The sequence below is a fragment of the Anser cygnoides genome, chromosome 1, assembly GCF_040182565.1.
Source record: "Anser cygnoides isolate HZ-2024a breed goose chromosome 1, Taihu_goose_T2T_genome, whole genome shotgun sequence".
NCBI classification, from domain to species: Eukaryota; Metazoa; Chordata; class Aves; order Anseriformes; family Anatidae; genus Anser; species Anser cygnoides.
In genome coordinates, this window is record NC_089873.1 from 203,678,704 (window position 1) to 203,693,318 (window position 14,615).

The 14,615-nt window shown below is 38.2% G+C and overlaps 1 long non-coding RNA gene across 1 annotated transcript; it reads right to left on the minus strand.

Moving 5' to 3' along the window:
* Positions 1–834: 834 nt before the first annotated feature.
* Positions 835–8,074, minus strand: LOC136789624 (uncharacterized). The gene is made up of 2 exons (XR_010828423.1): positions 7,240–8,074; positions 835–5,577 (listed from the first exon to the last, which is right to left on the minus strand). It is a non-coding gene; the product is annotated as an uncharacterized lncRNA (long non-coding RNA).
* Between the last annotated feature and the right edge of the window lie 6,541 nt (positions 8,075–14,615).

The window sequence follows — 14,615 nt, forward strand, 5'->3', positions numbered from 1 at the left end:
TTCCCTTAGACTCTTCTTTAGGGACTGCCATATGCCAACACAGATCTTTGGTCCAGCCTCTTAGAGCCATTACCATGTCTTTTGAGTTCGATATTTCTGTGGGTCTGTTTTCAGTGAGCTGAACAACCACATAAGGATACCATCATCAGAAAAAAAAAAATTAAAAAAAAAATATTCAGAGCAAGATCTGAGACAGAAGGAAAGATTTATTTATAGGAAGAATTTATCTAACATTATTCTGGCACAATCTATTCTGACCTAAGACCACAATTTGCTCCCTTATTTCTCATTTAAATTCATTTTGTTGGTCATTTTTGTGGTGCAAATTGCTTCCCCACCATCCGTGCCCATTCAAATCATTGCCAATGCATAAGTAGGCTCAATCTCCATTCCCTTCTCACTTTTTTTTTTTTTTTTCTACCATGTGCTATTTGGAAAGGAGTATATCAGCTGCTTTCTCTTTGCATTGCAACCAAAATGCTATTGGAAAGGTCAAAGGAAAAAGAGGAATCTTCCCTGGATAGATGTCCATACTGCATCTTTAATAAGACACATTGTCTCTCATGCACATAATTGATGGTTTAAAAAGTTATCCCTACTTTTCAGTTTTGTCTTGTTGCCAAGGAGTCTTTTTATAAATACTTGCTTTTGGAAAAAGGATGTAGACAAATCACTTTCCAGGTTTCCATTACTGCTGCAGTGTTTAATTCATTTTGATTTGTTCTGTGTTTACATCTGCTTTCAGTCTTTGTGTCCAATCCTTTGAGAATTCACCTAATCTAATTTGGTTTCCAAAAAATTTGATTGGAAATTTCATGTTATGGTCTTTCTCTTAAAAGAAAAAAAAAAAAAGGAAAAAAAAAAAGGTATTTGATTTAGTCGATTTAGTCTGAAAGATTTGTGAGGTACAGGATATAACTGTAGCAGATGTGAATAAGAAACAGAACTCCCAAGCCACCTATGATACAAAGTCATTTAACTAGGATAAGATCTTTTTCTTCCATGGACTCAACATAGTTCCGATTCTTAGCTAGAATTTCCACTTTATCTCAGACTACTTCAAAGCGAAGATGCATATTTTCAACCTCTGTTCAGCAAAACTCAGACTAGAGAGCCCTTAGCACTAACAAAATTTAAACACATGGTTGAGTTCCTTTGAACAGGTGTCTGAAAACACTTTATGACTTCATAATCTTTTCCATTGCATTTTTTGGCATTTGACATCCTTTCGGTTATCCATCTAAACCCAGGTACATAACTAAAACACTGGCTGGACAATTTAATCATCCTTCATTGTGAAGTAGCTGCAAAGACTCAGAGTGAGTGAACCACACAAAGTTTACTCATGCGAAAGTGCGTGTTTGTTGTACAGTTCCCCATGAAATGGTCAAATGCGTGAGTACAAATCCGTGCCAGCCAATGCTGCTGAGCCAGTTGTGCATTTTGAGAGCTGCTAGAGGTTTCTTAATGGCATGTTCTTCAGAGAAAAAAAAATAAACAAGCAGACACAAAGACAAGTATGTTTGTCTTCCCAGTCACTCATCTCTTTCACTCTTCTCTCCTTGTTTTCCACTCCAGTTAGTAATATGAGGAGAGGAAGTTGTACGTGCGACTTGCTTTTCACTGCAATCTTACCATGAGCTGTAACAACAGCTGAGGATCCAACTAGGCTTTAGATTGGAAAAGTCCAGTCTCCTACAAAGAGGAGCAGCTTTTGCCATTTTACAAAATTTTATAATGATTATTTTGTATATAAAATGCAGAGGGAATCAATCCACTGGTTTTGTCAAAATTCAACATCTATTTGGACATCTTTGCCTAAGATTTCATTTTTAAATAGAAGCTGGTTTAAAAGGCAAAAATACATTATTGTAGTGATTTCTGTTTTTTCTATTTACTACTTTTGGGTTTCTTCCTTTACTGTGGTGTCTACTCCATTTCCTAAGTCCCTTATTTTAAATTTGAAGTAAAATAGCTTCCAGATGCAATTTTATTGCTCCCTTACCCACATAATGAAAACTAAAAGACACTGTGGAATCCCTGTTGAGGCACCACAATCAATAAGTTAGGCAAATAACCATCAAAAAGCTTTTTTATTGCACTGCTGACTTTAAAAAAAAAAAAAAAAAAAAAAAGAAAAAAAAAAAGTCTTCCAGAACAGATACAGAATGAACTGAAAAGCAGTTTAATAGTAGCAGATTCACATTGGGGACGTTATCATGTCTCCTGAGAACTTTTCTTTAAAATATGCATAAACACACACAGGATACAGTTTGGCAAGTGGAACTTTTCATATTCTACAGAAATAAAGTGCGATTAGTCAGTTGCAATTCAATTACGTTTGTGTGCTAAAAAAGGCTGCTGAGAAAAATTACACACTGTTTATTCCTAATATGAAGTACTAATACAGCTTTAATTTGATATTCCATAGCCTTTCTATAAATTCAGCTTACATTTTTTTCTTTGTTTATAATAATACACAAGCAGCAAGGAAAAAAAAAAAAAGAAAAAAAAAAAAACACCTTGCATTCTACATTGAAGTAAATTCAAGACTTGTATCAGAGAAGATTTGTTCCTAACACTTAGACTAAAATGACTGACTTTGGAAGGCTAAATGAAGGAGCTTATTTCCTACTATTAAATTTTAAATGTAGCAAAAGTTTAAGATTCAAAGTCATCTTCCTAACAGAAGGCAATGTTCTAATCTCCTCTCAAAGTGCATCTTAATCCATGAAGACCAATTCTCCCTTTAAGCAAGAGATTTTTTTTAATTATTCCATACTATATTTTCACCATAAATCCTTGAAACTTTTAGGGTTGTATCTTGGCCCACGCAGTGTCTTTAGAGACAGAATTTGTCCTAAACCACCAAAATGAATGGAGAAAATTAATGTCAAGATTCAAAGTTTTACCTGTAAATCTCATATTTCTGAATGTATCCTTAGAATTATAGCAAATGCATCTGATCATCCTCAATTAGGTTAGTCTGTTAGAGTTCAAGGCAGGGAGTAAATCAATTCACTTCAAAACTGTGAAGTACCCCAGGATTTATGTAAATGGTGACGATTCCATCATGCTAAAAAACTTCAAGTCAGGAGAAAGTAAGAATAAGCTAAACAAGTGATTTAAAAATAATAATATTAATAGAAATTATCAAATTAGTAAAAAAATAATAGCTTCAGCTGGTAGTAATTTCCCTCCAGAATGTCCCCATCCATGTGAACAAAGAAGGGGAGAGGAGAAGCCAGTTATCTGTCTGGAGCTCCATCTTGGGAAGGTTGATCTCTAGACCTTCTGTCTTGACAAGTTTCGCCCCTTTCAGGACTTGGCTGTCCCTGGGTCTCCAGCTTTCAGTCATACAAGGTCATATAGTCTGAAATACCTGGATTTTCACCTTTCTCTGCCCTTGGTTCTTCAAATTCTTTTTTTCTACACTCAATCCAATCTCAGGCCACTGCAGCTTTTGAGTTATTCATTAAAATAGTCTCCAGATGAGCACCGGCTGTTGATGTCGGACACCAGCTGGCTTCTCCCTTGAGTGAGACCACATGACACCATCCACTTCTTTTGCTGGTATTAGTTCAACATGCATTGTGTTAACCCAAGGTAAGAATTTGTAGCAAAACCTGTAGCTGCTGGCAGAGGAGAAGCATTTTTTTTTTTATCAGTGATGTTTTTCTACATATTTTCATGAAGAATCCAAAAATCCTTCTCTTCAAGCTGAAGGTTTTCCCATCCATCTCATCATTACACTTAGGGAATTTCAAGAAAAAATTCCTGGTCATAGGAAGCACATTCCTAAAATCTCCAAACACCCTACGTGGTGGGTTTTTTTTTTTCCATTCATTTGAATGAAATCACCCACTGTAACAGGAATTATTCAACATCTGGCATTTAAGGAAAATAGCATAGCAAGAGAGAGAAAACACTTCTCTTATTTTTGCAGTAGAACACCCTGGTCTTTGAAAGGTATGCTTACAATGATGAAGATCATGTGAGCACCTGCCTTCTAATGACAGCCTGTGTCCTTTACCATGTGTTGTTGAGACCAGTCTTGAAACCCCAATGCTGCTATGAAAACTGTTGAGATTCTCTTATTCAATGGAAAAAATATATATATATTCAACAAAAATGACAGTTTTAAATGCATTTATGTTTCATTTTGAACCATGGAAACTGTAAAATGGAGTGGGTACAGCTGCTAGAAGTGGTCAGGAGAGGTTACAGTAGCAGGCAATCCATCATAGATATTGAGATGTGGAGATGCATGTATTTTGTAACATAATATTGAATATGAATATCTATGTGCTGAGTCATTAACAAAGAATATAATTAGATAAGCATCATGAAGACACACATATTTTGTAATATATTATAAAATTCAAATGTATAGAATCATAGAATCATTCAGGTTGGAAAAGGCCTCTAAGGTCATCCCGTTCAACCTTTAAGCTAGCACTGACAAGTCCACTATTAAACCATGCTGCTAAGCTCTACATCTACACCTTTCTTGAAGACCTCCAGGGATGGTGACTCAGCCACTTCCCTGGGCAGCCTATTTCAATGCTGCACAACCCTTTCAGTGAATAATTTTTTCCTAATATAGAACCTAAACCACCCCAGTGGAACTTAAAACCATTGCCTTGTCTTATCACTTGATGCTTGGGAGAAGAGACCAGTCCCCACCTCGCTACAACCTCCTTTATGGTAACTGTAGAGTGCGATGAGGTTTCCCCTGAGCCTTCTGTTCTCCAGCCTTAACAACCCCACCTTCCTCAGGTGCTCCTCATAAGGCTTGTTCTCTAGACCCTTCACCAGCTTCACTGTCCTTCTCTGGACACGCTCCAGCACCTTGATGTCCAATTTGTACTGAGGGGCCCAAAACTGAACACAGTACTTGAGTTGAGGCCTCACCAGAGCCAAGTACAGGGCAGCAATCACTTCTCTAGTGCTGCTGGCCACACTGTTTCTGATACAAACCAGCATCCTGTTGGCCTTCTTGCCCACCTGAGCACACAGCTAGCTCCTATTCAGACAGCTATTGACCAATACCTCCAGGGCCCTTCCCACTGGGCAGCAGATTATCTACAAGTTGTGTGGAGAAGGACACCTACACCTTTTAATTTCTTACCCAACAAAGCATATGAAATTAGAAGAAATAATATAAAATGAAATGGATAAAAACCATGATTAATAGTCTGCAGGGGAGAAACTCACACTGTTGGGTGGACAGTTTGGCATGCATATTCTTTCCCATCTTTAATTCCTGTGATTCTACGGAAAACGCTATTGACTAGATAGAGATGAGGCATACATAATTGTATTATGTCACAATTTTACGCTTAGCATCTGGCAATGATTCTTTCTCCAAAGTACAAAATTCAGATATGACAACAATGAACAATGAATCTGATTCTCATCTTCATTAAATTGGGTTTTCATTGCTGTAATTTCAGTCTATTTTTTCTCCTAATATTCAGTCATTCTGGTATCAGCTGATTCAGGATGTGAATAACTAATTAGATTTGGATGGTTTCATGCATCCCAAAGAGGAAACTGAAAATTGGCTGAATACTTCTGAAAAAAATAAATAAATAATGTAATGTTAGAAGAGTCAAGATGTGCTGCTCTGTAAATAAAACTGTTTTTCACATTTTATCTAAATTGAGTAGGCAATATATGCTTGCTTAGTAACCTCATGTTTTAGGTTACTGGCTGGTTTCATTAAAAGTCAAGAGGCAACTTCATTTTTTATGGCCCTGAACCATTTGAGAAAATTTTAGAGCCAGACAGTCTTTTGTACGACAGCCTCCATCATCGGGCATAAGTAGCAACTATAGCTGTTAGCCTCTGCGGTTACTTCTCCAGCTATCCTATCGCCTTACTGTATGAAATCTCTCTGCTACCTTGCTAATCAGGACCCATCAAAATTACAATATAACAGTAACTTTTCTGAGAATAAGACATTCAGAGTGACAAAGTGCAGTTGTTTTTGCTTGGACTTTAAAACATATTGTGAGTGTTGAATGTCACTTGCCAGGTTAGACAAACAGATGTTGTAATCCAGTAACTCAAGATGTGTCATTGAATAGGTCAAAGCTTGTACAGAATGAGTTTTATTCTGTTTCAGTCTCCTTTTCTGAACTTTTTTTATAAATACTTTTTACTTAAATTACCTCTACTCTTATTTTTATTGCAGAAATCTGGAAAGTGTATTAATAAGCAGGTTTGAAATAGCTAGAGATTAAAAAACAAAACAAACAATAAGAGCTATGAATATTTTTTTCTTTTGCAAGGAAAGCACTGGCATGTCATTCTTCCTGGCTTAGACGAGGAGCAAAACATTATTGCACACATCAGGTACACTCCACTAGCAAATTAATTGTGCTTGTGGAAATGACTGCAGGAACTGATGTTAACTGGGATGGACTAACCCATGCTCACACCATTTATGTCATCCTCTGAAATAGGGTGGCTGCATGCAAAGTGTCATTTGGAAAGGTACCTGGGCCATACAGTCTCTAACACAAAGCTCAGCAATGGTTTGGGAGAGTTCTAGCTCTGTTAGCATACTGACAGCTAAACTGCATTGTCAATCAAATTCCAGTGCCCAGGAATGTCTACTGGCACTATATGGGCAAAGGTATTACTACCTTCATCCTTCCTTTCCCATTTCAACCTACTAGGACATTAAATATGTTAGAATTTCTTCTGACTAGCTGAAAAGGTTACGGACAAATTCAAGTTGGGCATGGAGAAACCGAGCTGATCAGATTTTTATCCATCATGGAGAAACCAAGCTGATCAGATTTTTATCCATCATGAGAGTTGGAGCTGGACTCAATGATCCTTATGGGTCTCTTCCAACTTGGAATATTCTATGATTCTATGATTCTATGAGTATAAGAGTAGATCTAGACTTCTCTAACTGTACGTTTCTTGCATTGCACTATTGCACAATTCTCACTGATGTGAGGATTCCCTCATAGCTCTTGACCTAATAATTTTCCTCTCTGATTCTTTTCCTTCATCTTCCCTTAATATTGTTAAAATTACCAGAGAACTAATCTAGCTAAATCAGAGACATACTTCAGTAGATCTAGCTAACACTGAGTGCAGTCATCTAGTGACACAGCTATGTTGGTCCTGGAAATGCAGAAGTTCTGTGCTTCCTCATACAAAGACACCAGTTTGCTCAGAGAGAGAGAAGGATGAATAGTACTGCAGTGATAGTCATACCTTTTGTTCTTCCATACTACTGTTTTCTTTACAGCTTTTCTTCCTCATTTTTTTTCATATGGTAAAGTCTGGAAAATAGTGCTCGGGTGAGGACTTGGCTCCTCTTGAAGGTAACTCACTGCAAGGCTTGTAAACAAAACAAAGGCAGGGAGATTTCTTAGAAGTTTGTACTACTTTGCTTGAAAGGTGCTGTAACCACTCATATCAGTCTATTTGAAAACAAAGACTTTTCAGAAATGTATTCTCTTTTCAGAAAACATTGAATTTTCGTGTGTCATTATTGCTCTTTACCACAGACTTTAAGATATGCATCATTGCTAACCTGGTGGACACAAAACCTTCTGCTGCATCATACAATTAGCTTCTTAATTCTCACACAATCAAGCACCTAATGTAAGAACATCTGTACCAGCTACAATTTGTGACAATCCGTGTTCAACATATTTTTGCATTATAGCAATTTAGATTGCAATCCTACTCCCTGCAATGGCCAAAATAATCCTGTCGTTGACAACAAAAAAGCTAGATCTGATCCAAAAAGAATAGCAGAGACATTGTTCATCTAGTGATAACTTCCACCAAGAGAGATTTTCATGTTCACATTTAGGGTTCATTTCCTGTAGACAGTTAAACACTAAGTACACAGAAAAATGGAAAAGAACCCAATTCCATTTACTGGCATGGATTTAAGGTCAATAGATTGCATTTAAGCTGATGTAAGTAAGAATAGAATCCAGCCAACTGAATCGAACCCAAGGCCCATAATATTTTAACATTTTCTTCCTTTCAGATCATGTGTTACGGTATTTCTCATTACATTAAAAAAAAAAAAAAAAAAAAAAAAACATGCCTTCAATCTATATTCTTCTTGTATTCACATGTCTTTCAATTGATGATGTCAATATCACAACAAGTCCATTACAAGAATATATGTTACTAAGCACTCTATTTAAGAGAATTTTATTCTTGATGGATTCAGATACTTTCAGGCTTTATGTTATTTCCATTTTGCACACTGGGACAGTGCCACATAAACCTGCAAAATAAAAATACCAGCACTGAAATGAACGGTTTTTAACTCTGACAGCTAGAGAAAGAAAGGAAAGTAATAATCAGGAGCTCAGCTATAATTTTTAATGCCTTATGGAGGGTCTGAATAAGTCTTTTACTCCAATGTTAGAGGAATCCATTGTGATACACTTGGACCTGATTATTTTGCCTTTATTTTGCTTTGTAAAGCAGTCAGAATCCACTAACCACAGTTGTACTGTTCTGTATTTGCACTGACGTCAATAAGATCAGCTTCCAGATTGCCTACAATTTTGTTGACCATAAAAACTTTGACCATCATTAGAAATCTGGTCTGCTCATTACTTTGTATTCTGCTGTCGTAGGACTGATGGTCTTAGCTCTTTCCATGGGTATACCAGGTCTCTGTACTCATCAGCAGATTGGTCTTTTATGCAGACCACTGGCAGGATCAATCAAAACCACACTCTTCCCTCTAGCAGATTACTGAGGAAGTTGACTTCTTATGAATATATTAAAAATACGAAGAGAAAATGCAAACAACCAGCCAGAGGGCCTTAAATGCCTTCTTCCTTCATAGCAATTGTAGTCATTCACAACCCAGTTAAAAGTCCTCAAGTCCTTCTGTCACAGCTTGACATCATGTCAACCTACCTTTTTGGTTGGTCTGCTCAAAGAACACTCGTCTTCATTTGTGCCTCTTCTGCATGCTGACGACTAAATAATGGGCTGCTCTATTTCCTGGGCTGTTACCAAGCTGTTTCCCCTTTCCACAGGCTTAGCACTTGCTACACTGCTCAGGACTTATCTTTGAGATACACTGACAAGGAGCACACAGCGAAGGAGGAATGCGCTATTCATTGAGCACAGCAGGAGCACAGCCATCCTGCTGATCAAGACATAGACTGAGCTGTGGCTGACTCTGTCTCAGGTTTCCTGTTTGTGATTTACAGCGCATCCCCTAGGTCTGTAACCTTACAGTCATTATATTTCATCTACTGATACGTATCTTTCCCTCCACCAACAGGTTCACTATATTTCCCCTACCACTGATTTTGACTGACATTTGATTACACATAGTTGTAATGCAAACTTCACTTCAGACTAACCTCAGCCTATGTCCCAGAGATCTTCCTTCTTAATCCCCTTTCCAGGTATGCCATTATATAAAAACAGCAATACTGAGTTAGACTGAAGGTTTGTCTGTCTGACACTGTCTGCCATTAAAATAGCATAATCAACATAATCATAAAAGCATATTGTAACATTGTAGTACCACAAATAGCATTTTGTAATGCAGGCAAGTTAAATATATAAATAATAACAATAAATACAGATGCATATTGTCACTTGTGATATAGATTCACAAGCAGGATGCAGAAAAGCATGTGCAAGTAGTAAAATATGCAAAATGAGAAGTAAGGGTGTAGAGCATGCATGAAGGATGTCTGATTTTGCAGAATTCCTGCAAAACAAGTAAAAACAAAACAAGACCTGATCCCAAAAATAGAATGTCAAGGACAGATGAGATCACCCCCTTTTCTTTGGGGGATGGGGCATAAAACTTCAAGGATGGGTGAGAAGAAATGAGGAACACAGCCTGCTCCAGTTCTGGTTTCCCACAACAAAACACTTTGAGGATTGGCCAACTCAACCTCAGTGACTCAGGACCATGAGGGACCATAGCCATCAGGATTAACTAAACCAGCATCAGTTCTATGTATATACTCACACTTACTTTGGGATAATCTCAAAAAGGACAAATTGATTTGTATATATTGTGATAGTGAAAGTGATTACGAATTAAATGTTACCCATATGCATTGCTAATAGATCTCATTTTAGTAAAGAGTTGTTCTGAAGTTTGAAACTGGCCTGATCTGTCAGTCTTTTAAACATTCCCATCACAGCCATCTCTAATTCCCTAAGTGATGCATAGACATACATAAATGAAGGCATAATATGCTTGATGACTGCTTGTTCTTGTACTAGAAGAGATAGCAAGCATTGAAGTCCTCTCTGTCCTTTCAATGTCATTCATGATTTTGCAGACATCAGTCAACTACTATTCTTTCCAGGGGTGTCTGAAGAGTCCTTGCATTCTTATTTGTTCCAAAAATGGAAAATGTTTTTTTATCTTTAAACATCCTATGACCTTTTTTCTAAATATTTTTCAGTTCTGATGTACTCTTGTAAAATGGAAGAAATACATTTCCTGAAACTTTAGCTCACCATTGACTAAATGGTGAGTCCACTAACAATGTGCACTGTTTTACTTTTTATTCTTCCTTTACTAATCCCTAACATTCCATTTTCTGTTTTGCCTTCTTTTGCTCTTTCTTGTGGGTACGGCAAAAGAGGCCTTCCTGTCTAGCATCTTCAAATGTTAGTTAACTGGTGTTATATGTTGCCATTTAATAGAGTTTATATCATATTGCATGGGTGCTTCCAGTTTACAGATGAAATTAAGGTCATATTTAACCATCGTAGGATCAAGACTTTCAGTTGCAAATAACTTAGAAAAGGAACTTTCCTAACTAAATCACTAGCTGAGCTATGCTCTCTGGATTTAAATATAGCAGCGGGAGAAAGAGGAGAAGAGATATCCAGAAAAGAGCATAGGTTTTTCAGAGTTCTTGTATAATGCTACAGAGAAGGCTACAGAGAGAAGAGGGGTTTGGGGTTTTTTAATATAGTTTTGGTTGGACATTGGGATACCAATAGCACCATATCCTGTTACAAAGGAAAAGTAATTAATGTGGCAGAGAATGAGAAGTGTATTTCTGTTCCTTTTCATTGCTGTTTTTAACACACCATTTCTTTTGAATTTTGTTTGGTTTCTTAGAATCCCACTCCTCCACAGAATTCCCAGGACTCAGCACTCTTCTGTTATTAGTTATTCTTCCTGCTGCTTTGCTGGCTGTAGTAGCCCAGTAGTTACTTCAGCTGACAACAATTCAGCTAAGTTCCAAATTATTTTTCATTATGGAAAATGTGTGAAAAGCAACAAAAGGAGAACAGACTTCAGCTGAGTCTGTAGAATAATATATATGCCGTCCATTAAGCCCATGATTATTCAAGAGATCATAGGAAATTATTGCCCTTGATAGCAGTCACTATATTCAGCTACCCTAGAGTTCCCTTCTGTTCCTGTGTGTTTGCAGGATTAAAGCTTCAGAGTGTATTTAGAACAATGTTTTTTTATATATATGCTGCTATAGGACCAGGAAGTACTGACACCGCATGCTTATTTTCATTCTAGACACTATGAAAAGGTATTTAGTAACATTAATAGGAAGGTATATATAGGTATGCCATGATTGTAATCAAACATTAGGAAGGCTGATGAAAGCAGAATTTTATGATTGACTAAGAAATATACAAATATATATAATGGAAGGAGACGGGAAATTGAGTTTAAACAGCCTGTTTCTTCTAGAGAGAAACTTATTCAGGCTGAATAAGAAAGGAGGATATCTCCCATTATTACAGAAATTCATCAGTTACACTGCAGCACAATTTAGGTTTCAATTCTATAAGACACTTCAGGAAGATTTAACTAAAATGTCACACAGGAAGTTACCAATAATTTCAATATTTCTGTTGGATTTTTCTTACTTGTCTTTACCAGACATGAATATCAGATTATCTGCATTGTGAAAGTGGAATCATCTATTACCTTGCACTCTAAGCCAGTCAGCCACTGACAACCCCATTTTCATTTTCCCATGACCAACAATAATTTACACTTTTCACCCCAATAATTGATTTTAATAACTATGGACCCAATATTTCCACCTTCATACAAAACAGAGTCCTACACAAAAATAAATAAATAAAACAAAATAAATAAAATGAAATATCTGGAACAGATATTTCTAATTGAAACTACAAAAGAATTTTGGGCAGCCAGTGTATGTATTTTCCTAGTATTGCCTGTCCCTTCACATCAACCCAGTTTGGTTCATCAAGGACACAGCCTGAATAGCATTTGTTACTTAGGACAACATAGTGGTTTATTAAATTTTGTCCCTATATATGCTGTCCTCAGTATTAAATTATTCTTCCCACAATGCAATTTCTCCTTGTTTAGGGAATCTCTTGCACATAAATTCAAACACAAACAGCTTTTTCTTGTACAAATATACCAGTAAGTCCCCTCACTTTATAGGAAATGGCCATTTTTCCTTTATCTATGCATCTTTACTTTGTTGGATTAATAACTGGTTGGGTGGCCAGCCCAAAATCAGAAATAAAGTGGCGAGCAGCACTAGGGAAGTGATTGTCCCTCTGTACTCAGCTGTGGTGAGGCCGTACCTCAAGTACTGTGTTCAGCTTTGGGCCCCTCACTACAAGAAGGACATGGATGTTCTGGAGCATGCCCAGAGAAGGGCTACGAAGCTGGTGACGGGCCTGGAACACAAGTCATATGAGGAGTGGCTGACGGAGGTGGGGTTGTTTAGCCTGGAGAAAAAGGAGGCTCGGGGAGACCTCATCACACTTTACAGTTACCTTAAAGGAGGTTGTCGCAAGGTGGGGATCAGTCTCTTCTCCCAAGCACCAAGTGATAAGATGAGGGGAAATGGCCTCAAGTTGCATTATGAGAGGTTTAGGTTGGATATTAGGAAAAGCGTCTTTACTGAAAGGGTCGTGCAGCATTGGAACAGGCTGCCCAGGGAAGTGGTTGAATCACCATCCCCGGAGGTCTTCAAGAAACATATAGATCTTAGTAACATCATCTGGTGGTGGACTTGTCAGTGCTAGATTAAAGGTTGGATGAGATGACCTTAGAGGTCTTTTCCAACCCTGAATGATTCTATGATCTATCTCACTACTGATCAGTCTCCTAGTTATGGAAAATCTTGCATTTACATTTGTTTTTAAGGACAGAATAGCTCTATGCAGCTGAGAGTAAAGTAACATGCTTGCAACATGCATATTTACCTCTTTTCATCTGTCAGTGTAATGCAGTTGGGTCTCAGTGCGTCTTAGGCAGCCTTACATACACATAGCAAGGACTTCAGCCATTATCTCACAGTTTATTTTCCTGCCTTTTGTTTTGTTTTGTTTTGTTTTTCTAGGAGGCCCTCATGCATGAAAAGAAGCTCCTAATAAACTCAGGAAGCATATACAAAGTGGAAGCAAGGACAGGTGACCTGAGAGTAACTTAGATACAATGCCTGAGTGAGCAGATTAAGGCAGGAAATCCAAATGTCACCTATTTGGCAAGCCTTCCACTATGAGATGAGATAAGTGGACAGTGAAGTGGGTTAAAAACTGTTGTCCTTCACAGGATGGAGATATAGGCCAGCAGGAACCTCATGCAGCTCAACAAGGAGAAGTGCAGGGTCATATACCTGGGGAGGAACAGCCTCAGGCACCAGGAGGGGATGGGGGCCACCCAGCTGGAAAGCAGCTCTGCAGAAATGGAGCTGAGGGTCCTGGTGGAGACTACGTTGAACATGAGTCAGCAGTGTGCCCTGTGGTAAAGAAGGACACCAGCCTCCTGGGCTGCATTAGAAGTGTTGCCAGCAGGTTGAGGGTTGTGATCCCTCCCCTCTGCTAATCTGGTGAGACACGTCTGGAGTATTGTGACCAGTGCTGGGCTGCCTGGTACAAGAGAGACATGGACATGCTGGAGTGGGTCCTGCAAAGGGCTATGGAAATAGTTAAGGGCTTGGACCATTGTTATACAAAGAGAGGCTGAGAGAGCTGGAACTGTTCAGCCTGGAGAAGAAACGGCACTGCAGATCTTAACAATCTGTATAAATAGCTTCTGTAAAGAAAACAGAGTCAGGCTCTTGTCAGTAGTGTCCTGTTACACGACAAGAGGCAATGCGCACAAAGTGAAACACTGATAGTTCCACTGAAACATAAAATCTTTTTTTTTCTTGTGAGAGTGATTGAGCACTGGCACAGGTTGTCCAGAGAGGTTATGGAGTCTCTGTCCTTGGAGATACTCAAAACCCACCTGGACACAGCTCTGGGTGAAGTCAATTTGAGCAGAGTTGTTGTACTGGATGATCTGCAGAAGTTCCTTCACACCTCAACTTTTCTGTAGTTATGTGAAATGACCTGAAAGAGCCATCTCCAAAACAGCAGCTACTGCAGGCTGGAGTGCATGCTGGTGTAGGAGCTTCATGTCCCTATCCTCACTCTTCAGGAGGGAGAAACCTGCTCTTATCTTGTTGATTTAGGCAGGAGTGGTACGAGGTGCTGTTGTTGCCTACCCCCTTCCTGCTTAACTTGTCTGCCATGTCTTGTAACTGAGACAACAGTAATTTTCTGCAGGGAAATCAGCTTTTTTAGACGATTCAGGATCTGCCTCTGACTGAAAGCAGCAGGAA